The 27,042-nt window shown below is 47.4% G+C and overlaps 2 long non-coding RNA genes across 2 annotated transcripts in view; one reads left to right on the top strand and one right to left on the bottom strand.

Annotated features, from left to right (window-relative positions):
- Nucleotides 1-27,042, bottom strand: part of LOC144130824 (uncharacterized) — a 248,841-nt gene that overhangs the window by 50,985 nt on the left and 170,814 nt on the right. The gene's annotated exons all lie outside the window — the stretch shown is intronic.
- Nucleotides 1-27,042, top strand: part of LOC144130787 (uncharacterized) — a 52,023-nt gene that overhangs the window by 12,739 nt on the left and 12,242 nt on the right. Inside the window, exon 2 of the long non-coding RNA XR_013314221.1 lies at nt 1,707-1,818. This is a non-coding gene — a long non-coding RNA (uncharacterized LOC144130787). The remainder of the gene's footprint in view (nt 1-1,706; nt 1,819-27,042) is intronic.

The following is a 27,042-nucleotide window of genomic DNA, read 5'->3' as shown; positions in this document are numbered from 1 at the left end:
ATCGCCCGACAAGAGCAGGAGGGATTTTATGACATCAAAACATTCATCAGCGACAAAAATGCAACACTGCAGGCTCGGCAGCTGTAGCAGACAGTAGTTACTAGTTTTTTTTTGCAAAAAGGCAATATGGTTTACTGACCTGCATAGCGAAAATCAGTGGATGAGGAGGCTGTGTCATGGCACAGCTACCGAGCCCACAAAGCGCGGGCGGGAAGCTGTGCTTCTTATGCGCTGGCAGGAACGATGTTGTCGCTGCCGCTTTTGCTTTCCATCCGGTGTCGAGGATCCTGTGGGGGGGGCGCGGCTTTTATCGACGCTTCCGAGGCGCCCAAAGCAAAGGTTCGGTTGTTCCCATTGTAGAATGGCATTTCCAGCTCTGGTAGGACGACCCACGAAAAGTTAGAGTGCTGGCAAGACGTATGCGAAGGTAGGCACGAGCACCTGCATAGCGAAAATCAGTGGATGAGGACGCTGTGTCATGGCACAGCTACCGAGCCCACAAAGCGCGGCGGGAAGCGGTGCTTCTTATGCGCTGGCAGGAACGATGTTGTCGCTGCCGCTTGTGCTTTCCATCCGGTGTCGAGGATCCAGTGAGGGGGCGCGGCGTTTATCGACGCTTCCGAGGCGCCCAAAGCAAAGGTTCGGTTGTTCCCATTGTAGAATGGCATTTCCAGCTCTGGTAGGACGACCCACGAAAAGTTGAAGAGTGCTGGCAAGACGTATGCGAAAGTAAGCACGAGCACCTGCATAGCGAAAATCAGTGGATGAGGAGGCTGTGTCATGGCACAGCTACCGAGCGGAGCTTGTGTACGCTACGCCCAGTGCATTGCGAACGCTGTCTACCGCGCAGCTTGAAACTTGCTGTGCTGCAGCGTCGCTTGTGGTTATGCGCGCACACAGTAGCACCACTAGTGATAGGGGCAGCGCTTCACCTCTGGACTGAAGAAACTTTTATTTCTGCAGCTATTAACGATAATGTGAGTGCACTACTTGCGTTTGTTTTTGCGGGGAAAAAAGTGAAAATAGAGCAAAACGTGCACGACTGAGCAAAACTTGTGCATAGCAAGCTTGTCTAGTTTGCTATGCCCGATACATGCAAGGCGTACAGTTAGGCTTACAGGTCGAAAATCCCAACATTACCTGAACACATGGACTATTTGTCACTTTTACCTTGAGGTATGAGGGAGCTAAATAAAAGCGAACGCCTACGTTTAGAGCCAGGTATCGCTCTGAAGAGTGCGGCGGCTACGCTGTGTATCTAGTCCTAAACGGGAAAACGGCGCACCACCATGTACGGCAGTTAAAACATGACGATTAGGATTTTTATGGCGCAAGAGCGTCTATGGCCAAGGAGCGCCATGGCACAAGGCATTTTTACATTACTCAAGGCGGGGTCAAAGACCCATTTTCCAAACATTTCACCTTAAATAAGCCGAGCACCAGGCAGGGGAAAGCTTGCATAACCGGTGGGTACCCGGCGGCACTGGGAATCGAACCCCGGACCTTCCGCATGCGAGGCCGATGCTCAAACCACCAGGCCACCGCAGCGGTCGCAACGTTAAAAGTTATCCCTTCAAGTGCTCCCACCTACCCCGGTAATGGCCGCGCATGCACATATGTCGCCAGCTTATCCCTGGTAGATGGCAACTATATGCAACTCTCTAATTTGACCACCTGATGTTCTGACATTGTATGGCACTATACAGGTGTCGTATATCGCAGCGGCAGGGACCATATCCGCATCACCTGCTTTGTGTATACCCTAAGCTGCACTGTGTATCGCTGTCAACCTCGACAGGAGACGAAGGCTGTAAAGGGGTCAGTATGAAACCCTTTTTTTCGTTACTCACGTGTTTTGTACGACAAAAGTTGAAGTAAACATTCATTAAATCGTTCACATTCTTTTTTCGCGCAAATTAGATCACGCGTCACATCTTGTGGTTATCATTCACCCAGATCGCTAGAGCTTAGCTAAAAGGCAGTTCAAAGTCATTCACAACACCAACAAAAGAGGGTGGCATTGTTTAAAGAATTACGTTATTTTTGAGAACGTCTCAAATTTTATAATGCTTGCCTTCATTTATACCATGAGGTACCGTCCTGTAAATGTATTTAAGGTTAGGAGAACGCTTCCCAATACCTTTAAAAGCCTCTTTGTGTTTTCGGGGAGAGGTAAGGATTTTACTGTACGCCCCGACCACGTTGAATGATCTTTATTGGCAGAAACAGCACGCTGAAGCCACTGAAGCTGCGTTTGCAGGCTGCGAGTTCGGTGCAGCGCTGCACTTGCAGGGTGGCGCAAGAGAAGAAAACTGCAGGGCGAGAGTGAAAAGTAATAGTCGGAGGCAGGGTGCTGCTTGGCCACGGTCGTTTTGTCAGAGGGTAAAAATTGTGTTATTTGCAGCGGATATATAGCGGAGCCTTCAGGTTTCCAGTCTCCCACTGATCCCAACCCAGGCTACGATCTGGTCCCACCAGAAACAGAGGTCCATAGCGAAACGTCGCAATTTTAGGTCGCAGAAGGAAAGCAAACAGGGGTTCCTTTTCTCACAGGAAAATAAACGCTTTTTCGTTTTTTTAAATTAGGTTTTGGATAAGCTCAGCTAATCCAGCATATACAAAGCGAAAGCTGTCGGCGGTCATTGTGTCCATTGGCGCTAGCGTTGACAGAGACAGAGAGTAAACTTTATTTTGTCCAACAGAATAGACTGCGCCTAAGCCCTGGGGCAGGGCCCCATGGTTGGGGCTGTCAGCTTCGGTGCAGGTCGGGAGCCCTTGTTCCTGGCGGCATCCTCGTCCAGTCGGACTGCTTTGAGTTGATTCGTCTTTTCCGCGTTGACAACGTTCTAGGCTCCGATGATTTTGAGGAAAGGAAGGGGGCATAACTGTCTCCCTGGGTCAGTGGACGCCTCAATCGCGCTTTGAGGTACGTGGCGGGTGTGAGAGAGAGAGAGAGATGTGGGCTGCATGAAATTGAAAATTGGTTTTTGAGGAAAGGGTATGGCGCAGTAACTGTCTCACGCATCTCGTTGGACACCCGAACCACGCCGTAAGGAAGGAATGCAGCCGCACCGACTACCGGCGTAGCTGTGGCATGTCACGTATTTGTGACGCCATGTTTCTCGGAGCCGAGATTGCGCATTCCTGCTAGGCCAGTGAAGCTTTCTCTTTAAAAGCGCTTCTTCTAATGTGCCCCCACGATGTGATGGCGACAGCCGAAACTAACCAATGCACAACCGTTTCCACCAGGGATTCTACCACCTTCGCGGGGGATCTTCACGGGGACCGCGCCGTCGTTTTGGGAAACGCTGCATGTATTCAGAGAAGGCCTAGGCGGCCGTCCGGGAATAACAGCGCTCCGCGAGGCGCGTCACGTTAACCGGAGTTATTTTACGCGTTGGAGAAACAAAGCTCTCTCCGGTGGTTCGCCGATGCAGAGAAGAAAACAAAGAAAGCCAGCATCCTTCACGCACTCCGGCGGTAGGGTAATCAGCCACTCGACACGGCCGTCGATACGCCATCTCGCGCATCGACCGGCGACACGGGGCGGAAGCAGCGAAGCGCGGCAACAGAAGTCCCCCCCCCCCCCCCCCCCCCCACCCCTCAAACGGCTTTGGCTCCTTGCTTCGCTTGCAGGAAAACAGAAACGAGACACGATCGCCCCAGCCAGAGTATTCTTCTTCCTGGTCAGCAGAATGAGCGCACAGGCTGCCGCTGCTGCGCCCACATGCTGTGTATAACCTGCCTGCCAACTTTCGTGGCGAAATCTTGCAGCCGCTACTGCTCAAGCCCTGGCATGCCATGTTTAGGTAGCAGCCCTCTCTGTTTGTATAAACAGCACTTCTGCGTTACATTCGCGGCAGATATCACACGCACCGTAAAGCGGCAGAGGGAGCAGTCAGTGCAGGAGTCAATGCTCATCATCGGGGCATATCTGCAGGGTCGCAGCAGAAAAGGCACGCGAGGGCAACAGTTGGTGCATTGTATGCAATACACTCGATTGGTCTGCGAATGGTTCTGAGAATGCATGTGAGCCCATTGCCTAGGAAATAGTGCGCACTGTATCGTCACCGAAAGCTGGTGACTGGAGCTACGCAGCGCGTTCGAGATTTAATGCTGCTGGACGCGATCGCTTGAACACTTGCGCGTCGCAGTGTAAAAGTCACGACAGGTTAACAGTTCTTGCTTTATATGGAATGCGCTCAACTGGTCCGTGCATGGTTGTGAGAATTGTTGTGAGCCCCTTCTTAGGAAAGGGTGCGCACTGTCTCGTCACCGAAAGCAGGTGACAGAATTTCTGTAGCGCATTCGAGGGTGGATGCTGCTGGACGCAATCGGTTGAAAGCTTGTGCGTCGAGTCAGAAAATCACACGAGGTTAGCTGCTCTTGCGTTATATGGAATACACTTAATTTGTCTGCGAGGAAATGTATGGAAAAGCTTGCTTAGGAAAGATAGCGCACTGTCGTTGGCGAGATAACAGGAGCGGCGTAGCGCATTCGAGGGCGAATGCTGTTGGATGCCTTAACTTGAACGCTTGTGCGTCGAAGTAGAAAAGGCACGCGAGGTTAACTGTTCTTGCGTTATATGGAATACTCTGAATTGGTCTGCGAGTGATTGTTAGTATGGAAACGCTGGCTTAGGAAAGATTGCGCACTGTCGTCGGCGAGGTAACAGGAGCTGCGCAGTGAATTCGAGGGTGAATGCTGTTGATGCATTAACTTGAACGCTTGTGCGTCGAAGTAGAAAAGGCACGCGAGATGAACTGTTCTTGGGTTATATGGAATACACTGAATTTGTCTGCGAGGGAATGTGAGTATGAAAACTCTGGCTTAGGAAAGATTGCGCACTGTCGTCGGCGAGGTAACAGGAGCTGCGCAGCGTATTCGAGGGTGGATGCTGTTGGATGCATTAACTTGAACGCTTGTGAGTCGAAGTAGAAAAGGCACGCGAGGTTAACTGCTCTTGGGTTATATGGAATACACTGAATTTGTCTGCGAGGTAATGTGAGTATGGAAACGCTGGCTTAGGAAAGATTGCGCACTGTCGTCGGCGAGGTAACAGGAGCTGCGCAGCGTATTCGAGGGTGGATGCTGTTGGATGCATTAACTTGAACGCTTGTGCGTCGAAGTAGAAAAGGCACGCGAAGTTAACTGTTCTTGGGTTATATGGAATACACTGAATTTGTCTGCGAGGGAATGTATGGAAATGCTGGCTTAGGTAAGATTGCGCACTGTCGTCGGCGAGGTAACAGGAGCTGCGCAGCGCATTCGAAGGTGGATGCTGTTGGATGCATTAACTTGAACGCTTGTGAGTCGAAGTAGAAAAGGCACGCGAAGTTAACTGTTCTTGGGTTATATGGAATACACTGAATTTGTCTGCGAGGGAATGTATGGAAATGCTGGCTTAGGTAAGATTGCGCACTGTCGTCGGCGAGGTAACAGGAGCTGCGCAGCGCATTCGAAGGTGGATGCTGTTGGATGCATTAACTTGAACGCTTGTGAGTCGAAGTAGAAAAGGCACGCGAGGTTAACTGTTCTTGGGTTATATGGAATACACTGAATTTGTCTGCGAGGGAATGTGAGTATGGAAACGCTGGCTTAGGAAAGATTGCGCACTGTCGTCGGCGAGGTAACAGGAGCTGCGCAGCGCATTCGAGGGTAGATGCTGTTGGATGCATTAACTTGAACCCTTGTGAGTCGAAGTAGAATAGGCACGCGAGATGAACTGTTCTTGGGTTATATGGAATACACTGAATTTGTTTGCGAGGGAATGTGAGTATGGAAACGCTGGCTTAGGAGAGATTGCGCACTGTCGTCGGCAAGGTAAAAGGAGCTGCGCAGCGCATTCGAGGGTGGATGCTGTTGGATGCATTAACTTGAACGCTCGTGCGTCGAAGTAGAAAAGGCACGCGAGGTTAACTGTTCTTGCGTTATATGGAATACTCTGAATTGGTCTGCGAGTGATTGTTAGTATGGAAAAGCTTGCTTACGAAAGATTGCGCACTGTCGTGGGCGAGGTAACTTGAGCTGCGTAGCGCATTCGAGGGTGGGTGCTGCTGGACGCATTCACTTGAACGCTTGTGCGTCGAAGTAGAAAAGGCACGCGAAGTTAACTGTTCTTGAGTTATATGGAATACACTGAATTGGTCTGCGCATGGTTATGAGGATGGAAATCCTTGCTAGGGAAAGAGTGCGCATAGTTTTTTTTTCTCTGAAAGCAGGTGACAGGACCTGCGCAGAGAAGTCAAGCGTTCATGCTGGTGCTACAGAACACGGCGTAACGGCATATGACATGAGCGGCTATAGAAGACGGCATAACCAACGACGCTGTGGATTGCGCCGACAACGATAGCGATGTCTCCGCATTTGCGCGTGTCGGAAATCTCAACCGGCGCCTATATATTTTGCGCAGGTGCATGTGCAAGTGACACCAGAAAACAAAATGGAAATGGCGTTGAAATACTGTTTGGGCAATAGCTGCTGAAAAAACACCTGTGCACCAACTTCTCAAATGCTAGTAAACATAGCCGAATTCGAGTCGCTAGCATGCTTACACGAGTCGCATTAGGTAAAGCAGTTTATTTGTTTCTTCATTTATTTATTGTGAGGCGCCCACTCTCACCAGTAGGCCGTTTAGAACAGTAAGAGAGGGCTAAACTTGGTGAGTTGGAGTGAGTTCAGGACTGGACGGCGCAGCAACAGCGTAGCAGCACGGTCCCAAGGTGCTCAACCCAGGCGTTCTAGCGCCATAACCTCACAAAATGGTACGACCTCTCACAAGTTCGAATTGCTCACAGCACCGGTTACTGCGAGCTTTCCGCAATAGTGACGCCCGCAAGAGCGGCATTCGACGGCACTCGGGCGGTGCCCTACTCCCTGGTCGTCGCAAGGCCTAGTTTGTTTCGCACCGAAGTCACAGCGGATTGGGCTTTGAACTGTTCATGGCACCGTCTTACCGACAAACCCATTGTCTGATATCAGAAGAAGGATATGATTAATTTGAGTGAAGCCTTAGCATCGGAGCTAGCTCGCAAGCGACTACGTCAGCCGTGCCGGCGGCAGCTGTCACGCGGCTGTGAGGAGAAACTTGCTTGTACCGCATCTATTGTTCCTACACGCAACTCTGTTCAGTTCGGCGATCCTGAAGAAGGATTCACTTTTGTCATTCCTTTATCCCGGGGCTGAATGTTTACGGGAAAAAACCGTTTTAGCACGCATTTCTGACGCTGTAGCGCCTGGGATCCGTCGTAGAGATGGTTTAAGGTGGGCTCAGACGAGCGGACAGGATCGCGGATGGTCCGGGCGCGTCAGCGCTCTCCGCGACCTAGGACCGTGTCGCTGTGATACTACCGGACGGCGCCGTCGGACACTGCGCTATATGTAACTGAGGCATTTCCAATACAGCTGAGCTCTGCCGATCACCGCCTCACGTTGGTTATGCCAGGGGCCGTTGGTTGCCGGAACTCAAAACGGTGGCGAGCTGTGTGACAACGGCTCATATTGTTCACATTGTCCGTAAAACTATCTCAGAAAACACATAATAATCACACAACCTCTAAGGTAAGTCGCACAGAGAGATACTATCGCCGCAATTTTTCCGTGGCACCGTTATCGTTAAAAATTTAGTGTACAAAATATCCATCCGTCCGCATCTTGAATACGTCAGTTTGGGTTCCCGGGCATGTCACCTTCAAGCAGACGCTTTAATCAATACAAAATTGCTCAGCCCGATTCATGGAAGCACCGCTTCACCGGAGCAGTCGCTCTACCAATAGTACCAATTGGTAGAGCGACTGCTCTGGTGAAGCGGTGGTCCCGTGTTCGAACGCCGGATCAGGAAGAATTCTTTAACTACAGTTTCTGAGAAAGCTGTATAGCTTTCCTTTGTAGCCGTATGGCTGCGTTCGGGTGGATGCCAATGGGTAATAACTCCCTTATATTAATGACCCTGATCGACTCAGTGATGCGCCGAAAGTTCTTCACAAGTCGTCCGTAATACGCGCACAGACCGAGGAAATTGCGCGGAGCTTTCGTATGCGCCGGCAGTAGAAATTGTGCGAAAGCAGCTGTTTTCTGCTGGTCTGGTTGTACTCTCTCCTTGCTAACGATGTGGTCTAGAAACAGGAGCTCTTCAGAGGCGAAGTAGAACTTCTCTGCTCTCAACGTTAGACCGGACGACTAGGTTGCCTCTAGTACTGTTCGAAGGCATTTTAGGTGCCCTTAAACGTCCAAAGCAAAGAAAATGACGCCATCTAAATATACCAGACAAATTTGCCACTTTAGGCCTGCCAGCATTGTATCCATTACTGGCTGAAACGTCGCTGGTGCGGAACAGAGACCAAATGGCATCACCTTGAACACGAAGAGGCCATCCGGATTAATGAATGCGGTCTTGTCGCGATGTCTTTCATCGACGTCAGTTTGCCAGTAGCTTCTCTTGAGGTCAATCGATGAGAAATATTCGACGTTGCAGAGGCGGTCCAGTGTGACATCGATGCGGGGGAGGGGATAGACATCCTTTTTCGTTATGTAGTTTAAGCGGCGGTAATCGACGCAGAATCGAAGTGCGCCGTCTTTCTTCCTCACTAGAACAACCGGTGCCGCCCATGGGCTGTTTTAATGCTGGATGACGTCGTCACGAAGCATTTCTTCGACTTGGTCCCGGATGGATTGCTGCTGTCGCGGCTACATACGGTGGGGGCTTTGGCGGAGAGGTCTGGTGTGGTGGTCGGTTACAATGCGGCGCTTGGCAATAGGGATTTGTCGAAATTTCGGTGATGACGAGAAGCACTCGCTGTAGCTTCAAAGGAGGTTCCGGATCTGGTCTTGTCTGTTCCGGGGCAGGGTTGGGTTTATGTCGAAGGCGGGCTTTTCATCTTTCTTAGTGAATCTTCTGGGACTTGATCGGAGAGGGCGAAGGCGTCGCGAACGTCGGATAGTTTGTCATAGAAAACAATCGTCGTTCCTTTGTTAACGTGCCGCTATCCTTAGCTGTTCTTCAGCAGCACTTCAGCTCGGCCATTGAGGAAATGTGCGATACCTCATGCGATGCCGATTTCTCGCTCTAGAAGCAACTCCGTGTTCCCCTCGATGATAGCTTTCATGTTCTTGGCGTCCGTGGCACCTACGGTGACCGGGGTCGGACGCTCACTTGCTCATCCAGGACGCTCAGGGCAACATGCTGCCTATTGTCGTCATCGAAGGAATGCCTTCGTCCGCTTAAAGCGTGATGAGCTTGGAACGCAGGTCGTTGATCACCTGGTGCTCATTAAGGAAATCGATGCACAAGCGACGAATGGACACGCTGGCGGAACATCGCTGGAAATCCTGCCAATCTCTGGATCCTCGAAAGCCCATGTCTCTCATTTGGCGGACAGTGCGGGGGCTTCGAACGCTTCCACAGCAAATACAGCCTTTCTATGCGTTGGCTCTACATCAAAAGCGTCATCAGATTGAAGTTGCAACTGACTTCTGCAGGACGATCGCGGGTGCAGTGGCTACCTGGGGTTCCCAGCGTGTTCCTCCTGCATCACGGGATTCAGGGATAGATGTTGTCTTTGCTCGTGAGGAACTTGATGCTGCCTTTGCAGAATGTAAGCGTTCGTCTGCACCAGGCCCAGATGGCATTACATAGACTGAGCTGTGCTACCTTGGCCACGACGCGCGTAGAGAGCTACTCTGCCTTTACAACCACTCGTGGCAAGACGGAGTTGTCCCTCCCCAGTGGAAATCCAGTCGCATGGCACCATTGCTAAAACCAGGGAAATCCCCGCTCGCCCTGTCATCATACAGGCTAATAGCTTTGGGCAGTTGTGTGCGAAAAGTCATGGAAAGAATGCTTCTGGCGCGTCTTGAGTGGTACCTTGGCCACAATAACGTGTATCCTAACGCCATGGCGGGTTTCCGACGGGGTCGCTGCTCTATAGACATTGTTATTGATCTCGTGTCCACAGTACAGCAACAGAAACGCCAGAAGCGCATGTGCGCCGCACGTTTTCTTGACATCAAAGGTGCATACGATAACGTGACACATGAGGCCATCCTTGATGCGCTAGAGGCTGTTGGAATCGGTGGACGGATGTATAGGTGGATCCAAAGCTATCTGACCAAAATGACATTTTTTATTATGTGTGAAGATGGCTCCACACCCGTGCATTACACCTACCGGGGCGTGCCCCAGGGCAGAGTGCTCAGTCGTACTATGTTTATTCTAACACTTTTGACTCCAGGAGTACCTACCTAATACCGTCCATATCTCTATGTATTCCGATGACATCTGCATCTCGGCCTCCTCTGTGACGCGTCTCCAGGAGCGAGCAAGACTTCAGAGGGCAGCAGCTATAACTTACTCTTATCTCCGAGAGCAAGGTCTGAGCGTGTCAGCCGAGAAGTGCGCTATAGCGGCATTCACGCGCAAAAGTATGACTCGTTATCCGCTAACTACTGACGGCTATGTCATTGTCTTTCGTGCATCTCAGCGTTTTTTAGGAATTGTTATAGATCGGAATTTATCATGGAGCCCGCATTGCAGCATTGTAAAGAAAAACTTATTTCTATCACACACCTCCTCAGATTTCATGGCGGCAAATCATGGGGATTGTCGATTCTATCAATGCTGCAACTCTACAGAGCACCCTTTTTGGGATTTTTGCAGTATAGTGCACCAGTGCTTTCAAGCACCTGCAAGACGAATTTGCGTGCCCTGCAAGCTATACAAGGTCAGGCACTTCGCACATGCCTGGGTCTCCCTCGCAGCGCATCAACAGTTGCTACCATTGCAATCTCCCAGGATTACCCACTCTCGACGTATATAACCCTTGAAACCGTGCGGATCCACATACGGCATCTAACAAGGATTCTCCAGCACCACCTTGTGTCAGTGGCGAATCAAAGACCACACGCAGCGTTTTCAAAGGTTATAGCAGCCCACCAGTCATCCAACCCATCGCAGTTCACCCCGGCAGCACGGCCTTCCTCTGCGCTGTGGTGTCTGCGGGAGCCATGCGTGCGCCTTACAATTCCGAGCATAACGACAAAATCGAAGTTATCGACACCGGCCATTAAACAGTTGGCACTCTGCCTACTCCACGCCGCATATAGTGACCGCACTCATGAGTATACAGATGGTTCGGTCTCAGGTACAACTTCAACCTACGCCGTGATCATTCCAGCGAGACAGACCAGTATTATTCAGCAAACTTCGCAACGGGCAACCTCCTTCGGGTCAGAATTGGCCGCTCTTTGTGCGGCTGTGCAGTACATCGGTGCACAAACACCCCACAAATGAGCTGTGTTCTGTGACTCAAAAGAAGCCTTACAGTGTCTTAATTCTGCTTTATGCCATGGCGATCACGATCAACTCGTAGCTGAATTAAGACATTTCCAACACCAGGCGCAGGAAGAGGGTCATGACATCGTCTTCCAGTGGATAACGGGACACTCTGGCATTGTTGCAAATGACGCATCTGACGCTGCAGCTCGAGCGGCTCACGGCAGTGCCAACATAGTCCAGATACCGTTGACAAGAGCCGACGCAGCAAGACATCTGCGAATGCGAGAGCTTTTAGCGTCATGGTCCTCTACTAGCAACTCCACATGCCGTCTTCACCTCCTAGGCCTCTTACTCCGACTCAGTCCTCCGTCCGGCCTCTCCCGCTGCGATGCTACGCTGTTGTGTCGCCTGTGGCTGGGAGTGGCGTTCGCAAATGCCTACTCCCACTTAATCGCAATGGCAGACTCTCCTGTGTGTGAGATATGTGGGTGCTACGAAACTATTGAACACCTTCTTTGTAACTGCCCTTGGTTTCAGCGTGAGCGTGCACTCCTAGCTGCAACACTCCGCCGTTTAGATCCTCGGCCCCTTACTGAAGCCAAGATTCTGGGTCCTTGGAGTAAGCCTTCATCACAGAAGACAACTTTGGAGGCACTTTTAAAGTTCTTGAAGGACTCAGGACTGAGTGCAAAGATTGTGAACAATCAGTGTGTGCCCTGTGTACCCTGCAAGTAACGGCCAACGGACACGTGGAAAAGCGATCATATCCCTTTGTTCTCTCCCCTTTCTATGTCTTCCTTCGTTCTCCTTCCCAAGTGTAGGGTAGCATACCGGGCGCTGCCTAGTTAACCTCCCTGCCTTTCCGTCTTTCTCTCTCTCTCTCTCTCTTGCCGAAGAGTATGGCCGGCCTCACCGCAATGGAAGCACAACGGCCGGTTGTCGAAACTCCTCCAGGCGTCGCATTTCCTAGGGCTGGAGCGTCGCTCGTAGGCTGGGCGGGTAGGCGCAGGGGGTGGCGTTCTGGAACAAGTTGTTTATGTAGAAGGGGAGGTAGGGGGCGCCGTTAGGGCTGAGGAGTGCGTATTGCGGTGGCGTAGGTCATGGCCTAGGGTTCTGTGGACGTCGGAGTCGGGGTGCGAAGTGCCTGTTGCACTTCTTCCCGTATCACATATATGAGAGTCGCTGCTAGCGGCTGTGGGGAGGATGGCAACAGTCGACCTAGCTCATCGCGGATGATTTCGAAGATAGGTTCCCGCAAGTTGTCATTGCATACGGACCAATTTCACAGCCTTGAGCAGGGCAGTTGTACTGCAGAGTCCGGACGTTGAGAGTCTTCTTGATGGTGCAGGCTTCCTGCATGAATTCCTCAAAGGTTTTCAGTGGCTGGCGGACGAGGCTACCAAGGAGTTGTTCTTTTACGCCGCGCATTAAAAATTGAACTTTCTTTTCCTCGGTCATCTCGGGGTCGGCGCTGCGAAATAGGCGCTTCATCACTTCGACGTAACCACGGACGGGCTCATTCGGAAGCTGGATCCTGGACTCGAGGAATCGTTCAGCTCTTTCTTTCCTCACGACACTGGTGAATGCCTTCACACGTTCTCTATTCATTAGTTACCATATCTTCAGGGAATACACGTGATTTTCATACCACGTACCAGCTGAGCCCTCCAGTCAAAAAAATGACGTGTCCTATTCCGTGCTCAATTTGGCCCGACCATTCTTCGGGGTCTTCGCTTGGGGAGCCATTCAATGTTGGCGGCATCCACGGCTGCGGCAGGATGATCGGGGATTACGTCTGTGACGAGGCCATGGATGACGTTGTGGCGTCATTTCGATGTTAGGTGCGGTATGGCAGGGTCTCGAACTCAGGTTGCAATTCCTGGAGGCTACGGCTAGATCAGTGAACTCGTAGCTCGCCCTCCGGTGCGAAGCGCGGAGTTCTGGCCTCACGACTTGAAGGGGGTGTGCGATACGTGGGCGGCCACCCAACACCTCCATCATATGTCACGCAGTGGTGGCGGAAGTCCGGCGTGCAGAATGACAGCGAAAATGCCTTCCAAACGAAACTCTTCATTAGGCTTACTTGAACCCAAAATGAACTGGATGACTCGGCAGTGGCGTAGAAACAAACGCGCTCGGCGGTCGTCGAACAGAATGCCCGCTGTTGTTGGCCGCGCTGAATTTAAAGCTAATAGCGAACTTCCGAAATACGACGCGCAAAGTTACTACAAAAATCTGGAACAACGTAAAATCGGCTGCGCCTGGATGCGATGAATCAAGATAAATCTGGTCGCGTCTTGCATCCTCAAAAAAGCGATAAAGCTTCCTGCCGGCAGGTTTGAATAATGAACAAACTAGCAATAGAAATATTCTCGGCAATATATATATATATATATATATATATATATATATATATATATATATATATATATATATATATATATATATATATATATATATATATATATATTCACTACTTACAAGGTAGACAGTCATCCCTATAATTTCCCTTTACTATCGCTACCACCTTGCGCTCGTCCAGGTTATCTCTTGCCGTCTTCTGCGCAGCCCTTTAATAGATTTGGAACATTTAGCTAGCTACACAAGGTACGGTCAGCAGGTTGCGCTTTCTATGTGCACTGCAATGTGTAACCCATCCAAAGATTACCTTCATACAGGCCCGATTCTGTGTTGGTATGGTCTCGAGACGCTGCTAAGCAAAACAATTTATGCCGCTCGCATAGCACGTCCAAGAAACGCCTATTCATTACAACTTTGATCAAGATATACCTCTGGACTGCATACTTTAACACAAGGCTTGCAGTGGCATAGCTGAAAAAAGTCGATATTCCTTAAGGTAGAGATGGGTAAGTAATCTGCATGTTTCCTTGCATGCAACCAATTTGGAGAGTTCGGAAAAAGGCTACCTGTGATGGACGGTTCACTCCATGCCACGCTAGGTTGCCGAGATTCTTTTCCTTGAACCAAAGCGTGCTGATTATTCTCATTTCATTTTCGTCAAATGACAAAGCCTAATTGATGTACCGCATAGGAGGAAGCTGGCACAAGCAGCACACTTCATACTTGACTTGGCTAAAAATATCCATACGGCCACGCCACCTGCTCCACTTTACGGGATGCCCCTTAAAATTGGACAGACAGTTAAGATTCTGTAAAATGCGAAAAAGTTGCGTTTTGAACGGTTTTGACCTCAAAACGCTTCACACCAAAAATAGATCCACCAACAGGCTTTCAAAAATTCTTATTTAGGATATTTTATGAAATTCATGCCATCCATATGTTCCCTTCACTATTTTTGTTCAATTGTGATCAATTTTCAGAAGGTGAATACATTCTCTGTGGAGGACTCCGCAGTGAGGTAGCCCAGAATCTTCTGGGTTTCCGGCCTTTTCAACAATTTCACTAGTTTTCGCGCATGCATTGTAGTGGGCAGGCATGGCCATGCATAAAATTGCGCAGGGAGAATCATGTATATACGTATATTGATTTCCCTTGTTTTGCACGCTTGAGCCAAAAAGCACTGCTGTTGAGAGCAGCCTATTAAATTGAGCTGTTGCCTCCCGCAAGACCGGCTTCAGACAAACAGACAGACAGGCAAATATACAAACACACAACGGCTAAATGCGGCGAATGGCCACTGTATGTGCTAACGCACTAAAAATGGCGGATTATTGAGCGTAGTTATGCCAGACGCGAATTAGGTGCACTTACACTTCGCTTTCCATTTCGGTTTTGTTTCGAGGCTCTGTTTTCAAGGTCAAGCAGGCTCCAGACAAATATCGGTGAAATAGGTGAGTGGAGGCATTAGTGCTAGCGTACTAAAACTCTAGGCGACACATAAGCTGCGGCTGAAGGGTATGACGCGAAACCATAAATGGGTCAATGCCCATATATGCGGAATCTGTCATTCTCTACTTTACATTCACAGATCATTGTGAGCACTCATACCGCTTCGCTTCTGGCGTAGTGGTGTAGCGGTTAAGCGATGCGAAACTGGCATGCGATGGTTGATCTTCCCGAGCAACCTCTCGCGGCCAATTTTTAATTTTATTACCACCTGCCGCGGTGGGCAGTTTGTTCACAATCCGGCTGGGAAGTTGTGATGACGACACAAGGTGAGGTAACCTAATTTAGCCACCTACCACCTCGGGGACCACTTAGGTGGTCCACCCAAGGTTGCTTCATGGTCAAGCATGTATGAAACAAAAATCGGCAAAATTAGTGAGTGGGGATATTAGTGCTAGAGCAGTGAAATAGGTAAGGCGCTCAAAGTATAGGTTGCGTTGGCAGTGGGAAATAGCACGCAAAGACGTTTCTGCGCAGTGAACAAAGCGTCGTGTATCAGATTCATTTGGCCTGTTATCAAATGTCCACAGGTAAAAGAAGCCGCTGTTTTTACACGCGCCATAGACAGCACCATTCACGTTAAAAGCAAAAGTTCCCTCAGTAACCAACATTTCACGACTTGAAAGAATACTGCGTAAAGACTGAGTTTTATTCACAACAGATACAAAACAACCGACTCACCAACACAACTAGCAGTAATCTCCGGCCATGAAACACTTATCAACAAGGACAATGCGCGCGACTCAAATTCCTCTATCAGCTTCTTAATAACACTTTTAGGATCGATTCATCAAAGCACATTTCGCTGTCCCAAAAGCACGCATTAAGAAGCCAGCACACATATACGCTAACCGAATATCCTTATCACCGTGACGCTTTCAAAGATTCTTTCTTCGCGCTAGTTAGAAGATAATGGAACCGTCTTAACGCATCCATAACTAACGCTGATTCATTTTCAAATTTTTTGTTCTGAACTAGAAGCCGCGATTTAAAACGTGTTATGGTTAGAAAGGTTTTTCTTCATTTTGTCTACTTGAAGGAGTAGACGATGTGTTTGACCGTGTTAATGTTTGCATATTTGAGCTACCATGTTTTAACCTTAAATTACTTGGGCAAATCTGTCAATTTCTTTTCAGTTTTTCTGTGCTATGAATTGCCTATATTGTACTTGTCTTTTGCACAGCTGCTTTTAGAAATGTTATCCTTTGCTATGATACATGTAATTCCCTCCTGCTAAGGTCTCAACCAGTGAGTGGCAGGATTCCAAATAATTAAATAGAAACATCCCTCAGTCTAAACTTGCGGCATATTGTTTTGCCTGTTTTTATTGTTCACCGACACGTGCATCTTGTTTCGGTAAAGAGAACAGATCACAAGCCAAATCACAGGAGTGGTCCACACTGCTACATGAGGCAGGATTTGAGTCAAGCAGTTCTCATTTTCATTTTCACTTCTAGAAATGTGGTTACTTGGTTGTACAGTCGTGTCTAGCTAATGTAGAAACTTCGGTTCCCGAGCAAAACAGTCCATAGAGCGAGTCATCCATGATAACAATCTGGGAAGAGCAAAAATCAAAAACATATTGAGCTGGAAATTTAACAAGATATTGAGAGCCGCAAGTGCATTCTGCTTTTCGCTATTACCTTTAAAATAATGTGGTTCAGCTTGAAATGTCCGTGAGGCGCCTGATGGCGTATATTATGAATGTTCACATCCCACCAACTGCCAGAGGAAACCTGCGCTCAGGGAGCTAACAGCTGCTAAATGCAGTTTTCATCGGAGCACAGGCTTGAGGTGTTTTTATTCAGAGCCATTTATGCAACACAGCACACGGTAAGGCATGTCAACTGGCCACCTCCGCAATAGAAAGCATTCCATTAACCGCAAGAAAAAGGCCGGCACTACGCCCATTGCACTTTCACACTCGGACTGGGCACTTTTGTTTTTGTTGCGAGAGCTACATTACTGTAGCCGCTTCGCCTCTTCAGCATGGTCGCACTTTCGCCGTGGTCGCACCGCTCGGCGCGCCATCTGGCGTGACGTCACTCCGCCGGAGCGCTCGTCGTGGAGCAGACGCCGCTCGCCTAGCCAGTTTCGCGCATGCGCAATAGAGGGAAAGGGGCTGTCGAAGTGTGCATATACATACGGTTCGTCGTAGCGGGAGGCGACAGGCGAGCCACAGGGTTGGTTCGGCGTCACGTCAGCATCTCGTTTACCGGCGTCGTCACTCGGAGCCCGCAGGAGAAGGCGACGAAACACATGAGGGCATACGAACTGGCGTCTCCAGACGGGGGTGGGGAGACATCGTCGGTAAAGCACCTCAATTATCCCCTGTCCGTAGCTAATCGTTCCATTCAGCGGCGATGGGAACCTTATGCGGGAGGCAAGGGTGACAATAGCGAGCGCACAGAAGGGGCGCTGCTGCCTTCGCAGAAACGGGCCGCGGCTTTTGGCCCCACCAATCCCCACCTACGAGGTATTTCCGGCGTCGACGCCGAGATCTGGCCTCGCCAGATATCTGCGTCTTCCTCCGTCGCCTCGCTCCAAGCGCCCAATTTTCGCCTCCGGCGACGCCAGTAGCCCACACGCTGACGCGGCGCCTAAGAAACGCTGCCTTGTGCTTCGGCCGTTATGGAGAACGATGAGTCGGCTAGGCTGAAAGAAGCCAGACTTCGGCGTCAGGACGAGACAGCGTGCCGAAGAGACCGAAGAAGAGCGTGTCCAACGTATTGATAAGCGCCGTAATGACGACGCGGCTAGACGAGCTCGCTTAGCCTCCGGCAGGGAATCCGCGATGGTAGAAGACGACGTGCCGAGTTTGGCGTATCTGAAGGAAGCCAGACTTCAGCGTTGGAACGAAACAAGCATATTCAGAGATTAGCCAAGTAAATCATCAGTAGCATTAGATCCCTTAACCACAGCGAAGCCTAAGCGTAGTCATGGCCTGTAGCTCTCGCTGCCTACCAGGTTTAACCAGAGCTAAAAAACAGCCTTTTTTTTTCTTTTTCCTGCCCATTCTAACACATGTCTTCAGATAGTTAGAATGTCTGCCAACTAGCCCAGCAGCTAACTCGTTTAAACTAGATTAACTGGTTTGTCGAAAGATAGACCGGAAAGATAAATAATAAAAGCACACTTGACAAAGCAGCGCGGCCGCATGTACTTAAGCAAGCGGCCGGTATTACTTAATTGTTTTTTTTTTCTGAACTGTTTGATGCCCGCGTGTTCATCTCTTTGCTAGCTCCTTAGTCTCTGTATATCTTATCGTTATTTGAGTCAGCTATGTTTTCTGTTTGTTGCTGTGCGTACTCCTGTGTGGTTATGAGCATTTTTTCAGACGCAGTACATCCGTCGCTAGATGGCCGCCCCTCCTGTCTACTGTGTATTCTTGTTTTCCCGCGCCATTGAATTTATTATGTTTTGTCCCACCGCTTCGCGGAGGTCACAAACGGAGCAGAGATGGCGCGGCATTCCGAGTGTAATGAAGTGGCGCGGTTTGAGCGTTACTGCAGAAGCATATGTGGCTCGGCCTCCGCCGTTCTCCGGAAGGGCATGGTCATTTGTGCTGCGTAATTAAAGAACCACGGATGCTACAGAGAACGCCAAAAATGTGCTTTTGCATCTGGGCCCACCGGTGACACACAGCATTCCTCCAAGCAAATTCCCGCATAATGCTGCATATACACAGCACTCTATCAGGTACTTAAAAATAACGACGGTTTAGCGACGTTCCGATTTCGATAGAGTTTTTTGACGGGATAACATCTATCTTTTTTACAAAGCAAAATTTGTAGACTCTAGGAGGCACGAATTTGAAGGCGCTTAGAAACGAGTGCAAGGGGCACTGGTGCATGATGAAATGTTCGCAACTTCACTGCCCATTGGTTGCCATGCCCATCTGATCAGAAAAGCCGCCCGCAAGTTTCGCTTCTTAACGGAAAGAAAAAAGAGAAATGAACGCAAAAAAGCAGTCTTGGAAATGGAGACGACTCAAGAGACGAGTGCAAGCGGCAGGAAATGCAGAGCCTTTCTTGGCTGCCGCGGCCTGATACGCACACGCACACGTACGTTTGCTACGGTGAATGACCAATACATTTAATAAATAATACAATTACAACATAAAAACTCCAAATGTAGCGTTGAGAGTGAATAAAAAAATACGTTCAAAGTTAGCGCAAAGGTCGCCGTATGCCCCGGAAATCGATGGAATAAGTAAACAGCATCATGCAAGCCATGACCTTAAAGTTCTTAAATTCTGTAAGCAAGCCTTTGAACTTGCCGCTGTTTGTCTCCTCGGTGGTGGTGAGTGCGTAAATGCACGTCAAGTATTCTTATTTAAAGCTGTTAACATCATAATATAGAGGGATGGGACAACACAAAACGAACGAAGAGCGCAGGGGTTATGGTTATCGTTAGGCATGTTAACGTCCCTTGGCAAATGACAGTCAAGGAGAACTTTTTATTTATTTATTTCAAAATACTGCAGGCCAGCATTGGCCCATGCAGGAGGAGCATGAAAAAACACAAATCACAACACCACGTGAAAAACATTGCGTGTGACACACAACAAAAACGAAACCAAGAAGATGAACATAGCAAAGAGAAAAAATACTTGCTGAAAAAGGGGGAAAAAATAGATTCACTTCCTTTTTACTTGAGCAAAAAAGTTTTTAGCGCCTCTTCGACTTTAGGAGAGTTAAAAATCGATTCAGCGAGTGCGTTCCAATCTGCTATTGTTTGAGGGAAAAAACTGTGCTTTGGCAAAACGAGGCTGTAAGGAGTGCTCCCTACTATGGCGGGTCCTTCGAGCAGTGGAGTGCCTGAGGAATGAAGGGGGAAAAATGCTAAGCTTACCAGCTATAATTTTATGAAGGAAAGAAATACGGTTAACTTTTCTGTGTGTACGGAGCAGCGGAATGTTATTCTCTTTCATGAGCTGTATTGGAGAGTCAGACATTCTATATTTATGAAAAATGAAACGTACTGCCTTCCTCTGGATGAGCTCCACTTGATAGATATCTTTCTTGGTGTGCGGGTCTCAAATTCCAGAAGCGTATTAAAGATTGGACCTGACAAAAGTTTTGTAAGCCAAAAGCTTAATATTTTTAGGAGTATGTTTTAATTTACGCCTCAAGAAACAAAGCTTAGAGAAAACGGCTGAACAGATCTCAGAAATATGAGTGCCCCAGGTTAATCGGTTGTTAAGAGTAATTCCTAGATATTTATATTGTGAAACCTCTCTAATGTGGCTGTGGTGAAGGCAATATTGATGATGACTAACTTTTTTTTCTCGTAACTCTGAGAAGTACACTCTTATCTATATTTGAATCCATGTTCCATTTCTTATACCAGTGACATATTTTGGGCAAAAATTCTTGAAGCAATTGATGGTCTCCAATTGATGTTATTTCTTTATAGACAACGCAGTCATCTGCGAACAATCTTATTGACACAGACGGAGGAATGGTATCTATTAAATCATTTATACATATTAAAAACAGCAAAGGTCCTAACACACTACCCTGGGGAACACCGGAAGTAATAGGAAGGGAATCAGAAAGAGTACCATTCACATCAATACACTGAGTTCTACCACTTAAATATGCTCTGACAATTCAATAAGACAAAACGGAATACCAAGTAACTGTAATTTATAAAGGAGCCTTGAATGTGGCACCTTATCAAAAGCTTTAGCCATATCCAAAAAAAGAACATCAATCCGTCCCGAGATATCCAGCACTCTAAGAAAATCATCAATAGTCGTAACTAGTTGAGTGATGGTCGACATACCCTGACTGAATCCGTGCTGAAAAGGTTACAGAATATTTCTTTTATTTAAAAAGTAAATTGTTAAGCGCGCCACGATGTGCTCTAGAAGCTTACAGGATGTAGAGATAATAGATACCGGTCGGTAATTAGTTAACTTGTCACCTTTTTTATGAATTGGCACAACACGAGCCTTCTTCCAAGCTTCTGGCAACTCACTGGTTTGTAGAGACAAAAGTGAAAAGGTTTAGCCAGATGCTCCGAGATCTGGAGCGCGTAACGCTTTAAAAAGGCATTTGGAATGTCGCCCAGACCATGGCCCTTCCGAATATTTATTTTACGCAGCAAAGAGAGAATCTCTTCTGTGGAAATAACAGGAACATCGTTAGGATTGATGGATTGTTTGGGTGAATCAACGACCATACCTGAAAGGCTCCCGAAAACACTTTGAAAATACCTGTTAAAATGTTTAGCTATCCTTCACATCAGTGACGAGGCTCCCATCCTCACTTCTAATTTCTTTGAAGGCTTCCTTTTGTTGACCAAGGTATCGCCAAAATTTGCTCGGATCTGTTTTTATGAATGAAAGAAGGGTGACCTTAAAGTAATGGGATTTTGATGTAGACAGTGCCTCTGCTAATTAATGTTTTAATTTCTGCAAATACTGAGAAGATAAAGAGGGATGTCGCCTAAGACGTTTAAGTCTCCGCTTCATATGAATAATATCACGACTCACAAAGGGGCTCCGACGCATGTTTCTAATTTTCCGCCGAGGTACAAAATTTGCGGTGCAAAATAAAATGCCCTTTTTGAGGCGTTCCCATAAGCTGTGTGTGCCACCTTCATTGTTACAAATCAACACATCCAAATAGTCAATAATAGAAGTGTCGTCAGAGCGATCAAAGTCATGGACATAGGTAACAGACAAATTTCGTGTACTTTTAACGTGATCAGTAGGACAAGAAAAAAAACAACAAATGGTGATCAGAAATACCAGGCTCAACTCTCAATTCACCATAAGAGAACAAATCGCTGATCAAAAGAAATCCAACAGAGCATTTTTACGGGTGCAGTCACACAATTTGGTTAAGGTTTAAGGTTAACATAACGTCCATAATTACATCACTAGAAACACAGGTCCCGTAAACTGAACTCCCCCAGTCCAAGCCTGGTAAACAGAAATTCCACATCATAATCACACTAGTTTCACGCTTGGCTAGCAGATGATCATATAAGCTCTCAAGAAATGCGATTTCAGTGTCAGGAGCGCGGTAAACTGCACATAATAAAAAGATCAAACCCCAACACGACACATTTAAAAACAGACTTTCATGATCACGAATTTGGTCGAGGACAGTGACCAGCAAAAATGACTTCACAATTACTGCGACACTCCCGCCCCTTGAACTGCGATCCCTTCTAAAGATGTGATAGCCAGGAGGAATAATCTCGTCATTACTAATTTTATCATGCAGCCATGTTTCTGAAAGAACAAGAACGTGTGGGTCGTAAGAAAGGTGGGGGTCCGACGATTTTCGTAGCGTAAGCTACACTGGCCGAGGTGAAACCAGTTTCGCGTGGCTCCTAGAGAGCCGTGCTGCGCATGCGCGAGGAGAAGTGACGTCACAAAGATGAATAAAAAAACCTTGTGTCGAAGCTTGTTATCGAACCAGGGCCTTCGGCGTTTGAGGCAGAGACGCCACCACGACGGCTTGAGGTTTAACCATGAATAAAGGCGCAAAATAAATAAGCGCAAGGTATCCGACATAAGGAAGTTTAATATGGAGAAATTCGAGCATGCTCTAAAGAACGGAGGTAGCCTAAAAGCGCTGAAGATTAAACTAGGCATAGGGTAAAACAGATGTATGCGTTAAAAGACAAGGAGGGCAATGTCATTAGCAATATGGATAAGATAGTTGAAGTAGCCAAAGAGTAATACACAAATTTGTACAGTAACCTATGTAATCAGAACGTTAATGATAGAGATAGCAGGACAGCAATGCGCCATCCCCCCAGTAACCAAAGAGGAAATAAAGAAATCCTTAGGGGCTATGCAAAGGGGAAAAGCAGCTGGGGAGGATCAGGGAACCGCAAATATTTTGAAGGATGGAGGGCAGATCGTGCTTGAAAAACTAGCCTCCCTGTATACGCTATGCCTTATGACCTCGACCGTAGCAGAAGATTTGGAGAAAGCATATATAACCTTAATTAATAGGAAAGAAGACAACAAGGACTTTAAAAATTACAGACCGATAAGCTTACTGTCTGTAGTCTACAAGATTTTTACTAAGGTAATCGCTAATAGAGTCAGGGCAACTTTAGACTTTAATCAACCAAATGATCAGGCAGGCTTTCGTAAAAGATATTCCACAATAGATCATATTCACACTATGAATATGATGATAGAGAAATGCGCAGAATATAACCAACCACTATATACAGCCTTCATTGATTATGAGAAAGCATTTGACTCAGTGGAAACCTCAGCAGTCATACGGGCATTGCGGAATAAGGGTGAAGACGAGTTTTATGTCAAAATACTGGAAGATATATATAGGAAAAGTACAGCTACCACAGCCTTGCACAAAGTCAGCGATAAAATTCCAATAAGGAAGGGCGTCAGGCAAGGAGACACGATCTCTCCAATGCTATTTACCGCCTGTTTACAGGAGGTATTCCTGATCCTTAATTTATGGACAGTTGGGAATGAGAGTAAATGAAGAATACCTAAATAATCTGATATTCGCTGATGGCATTGCCTTGCTGAACAACTCAGGAGATGAACAGCAAATCATGATCAATGAGTGAGAAGTGAGACTGACAGAGCAGCACGGCGGATGTAAAAAGTAACATGCAGAAAACCAAAGTAATGTTCAACAATCCAGAAAGGGAACAGCAGTTGGCAATTGGCAAGGAGGTGCTGGAAGTGGTAAACGAATACGTCTACTTAGGGCAGATAGTGATAGCTGATCGGGATCATGAGAGGGAAATAACTAGAAGGTTAAGAATGGGGTGGAGCGCATATGGCAGGTTCTCTCAGATCATGAATAGCAGGTTACCAATAACCCTCAAGAGAAAAGTGTACAACAGCTGTATCTTACCAGTACTCACCTACGCTGCAGAAACGTCGAGGCTAACGAAAATGGTTCAGCTTAAGTTAAGGACCGCACAGCGACCCATGGAAAGGAACATGATAGGTGTAACGTTAAAAGACCGGAAGCGGGCAGAGTGGGTGAGGGAACAAACGCGGGTTAATGAAATCCTAGTCGAAATCAAGAGGAACAAATGGCCTGGGCAAGGACATGTACTGCGATAGCAAGATAACCACTGGTGCTTAAGGGTAAAGGAGCGGATTCCAAGAGAACGCAAGCGTAGCAGGGGGCGGCATATGGTTAGGTGGGCGGATGAGATTAGGAAGTTCGCAAGCATAGGGTGTGCGCAGCTGGCAAAGGACAGGGCTAATTGGGGAGACATGGGAGAGGCCTTTGCACTGCAGTGGGTGTGGTCAGGCTGATTATGATGATGATTATGATGATGATGGTGATGATGATGATGATTGTGAATATGATGATGATGATGATGAGTGCATGCGCGCCTTTCATATATTAACTCTTCCGATCCAGATGTCGCCGCGCTTACGCTACGCATATCCTGGCCTAGAGGGGCTAGGCCCTAATCATTTTTTTTCTGATTTGTATGATCGCACTGCTAAATTCACTCATTATAAGGTTATTATTCTTGGCGACTTCAACCTGCCAGCAGTTGATTGGAATTGTCCTGTTTCTGGGTCCGGCCTAGGCACGCATGACATTTTTGATGTTATGTTGCAACACATCCTTGAAGAGGTGGTTACAAAACCCATGCGTGTCCAGGGCACTTGCGCCTCTATACTTGGTCTTGTTTTTGTGAGCCGATCGACTGTTTTTGCGTCTCGGTGGTAAACGGCCTTTATGACCCCATTATGGTGTATTTTTCGTGCAGAATTCAAAAACCCGGCAACTCTCCCCGTGCTAAGCCTGTTTGTGTTAAAGATTTTTCGCGTGTCAGGGAGGAAAGCGTACTTTATTATCTTGGTCTATGCCTTAGTGATTTTCCGAGAAATGGCGCGTCTCTACTATGGAACAAATTTGAAGAAATCTGCACGTACTGGATAAAAAATTTTATTGCCAAGTAAAGAAGACAGGAAAAACTAATCTCTGGATTACGCCTAAAATCTTGCACCTAAATTAAATTTTAAGCGATTAAAACGAACACGTGCCTGCCGAAACGCTATTGAAGCTGCGCAAGGTGCTCTTCGACAGGCTGTGTGTCGATTAAAACGTCACTATTTTGAGCACACGCTACCAAGTTTCATTCAGAATGCTCCGGAGAAGTTTCAGAAACACTTGTGCGGGAAAACAAACCTGTCGACCAAATTCTGCACAATGGTGTTCTTATCCCCGATAAAAGAAGCATTGCTGAACATTTTAATAGACATTTCCACGGTGTCTTCACGAAATCAAATTCCCTCTTATGTCAACCTGCTGTATCATGTCATCCCGAACCAAGTATTGTATCTTCTGCAGGTGTGTTTTCAATGTTGTTGAATCTGAAAACAAAACTGTCTCCTTGTCCGGAGGGATTCCAAATATGTTCGTGCGCCGTTATAGTGAAATGATATCCTAATTTCTTGCCATAATTTTTCATGCGAGCCTATTAACCGGCACTGTTCCTTCGGATCGGAGAGTTGCGCGGAATGTGGCACCCAATACTGAAAAAAGGTACAACCTTATCTGTCAATAGTTTTCGTCCAAAATCGCTTACATCCTCTTCTTGTAAACTTATCGAACACATTGTAATCACTTATATAGCTTCCTTTCGAAATGACAGATACATTCTATCGTCACACCAACATGGATTTAGAAAAGGCTTCTCGACCGTTACCAAATTAACATTTGTAGTTCACAGTTTTTCTGATAATCTAAACAAGTCAGGACAGATAGACGTCATTTTTCTAGATTTTAAGAGATCTTTTGAGCTTGTTTAACATGCGAAACTTACACATAAGCTCGAAAATATCCGGCTTACTTCCTTCACAATTACCTGTGTTTCTGCTTACCTGTCTAACCGTGCCCAGCTCGTCAGTATTGATGCCCATTGTTCAAACTGCCTTCCGATCACTTCTGGCGTGGCGCAAAGAAGTGTACTGGGACCATTATTATTATTGGTCTACATCAATGACATTGTGGATGAAATCAGTGAACCGGTGCAAATTAGGCTTTTTGCCGATGATTTTGTATTGTTTCATGAAATGAGATCGTACGAAACCGAGTCATTCCAAATTCTAACCTTCAGAACGTTCCCTCATCGTGAAGTCGATCGGAGATGAAGCTTAACAATTCAAAAAGAGTCTTTATGAAAGTGACTAATCAACAAAGTAGCCTATCATTTTCGTTTGCCTTTCCAAATCATCTGCTTGAGGAAGTTAAGGAACACAAATACTTAGGTGTTACTATAACCAAAAATCTTAGCTGGAATAAGCATGCCACTATACAACTGGAATTAGGCTCGCACGCAACAGCAGTGGACGACACTGGACAACACGCTTAAACTGCGTCTACTATCCTTCGCGGGTTGTACCTAGAACCTCCGCAGTATTTCCAAGCCGAATGACAAGTCCGCCGGCCTGATCATCTCCCAGGGATTCTGAGCATCGAGTGGTCTCTGCAGGCCATACTCCCAAGCGCAGCATTTAAAATGAGCACCTCAGCGATCCGCTGGCACTCGCACGCAGCAGCAGTGGACGACACTGCACAACACGCTTAAACTGTGTCTACTATCCTTCGCGGGTTGGTGGCGTTTCACTTATTTTGTATAGCTAGTAACGTCCGTGCGCCCACTGATGCTGCTGCGGTTCCGAGTTTTGCTCTGTGATTGATTTTATGGCATGTCACAACCCGGTACCGGAAGACAGTGTTTTTTTAACTTGCGTCTCATGTGCATACCCATACCACCTCAGCAAATGTTGTGTTATAACTGCTAGACATCTCAAAAGCAAAGGAGAAGCACTTATGTCTACCTGGAATTGCGCAACCTCTGAACCAGCTCAAAAGCGGCAAGGAAATGTGTCCGAACCAACGCAGGGAACTAATGTCGAG

Source organism: Amblyomma americanum, chromosome 1 (genome assembly GCF_052857255.1).
Source record: "Amblyomma americanum isolate KBUSLIRL-KWMA chromosome 1, ASM5285725v1, whole genome shotgun sequence".
Classification (NCBI taxonomy): Eukaryota; Metazoa; Arthropoda; class Arachnida; order Ixodida; family Ixodidae; genus Amblyomma; species Amblyomma americanum.
This window is presented reverse-complemented; position numbering and strand designations above follow the sequence as displayed.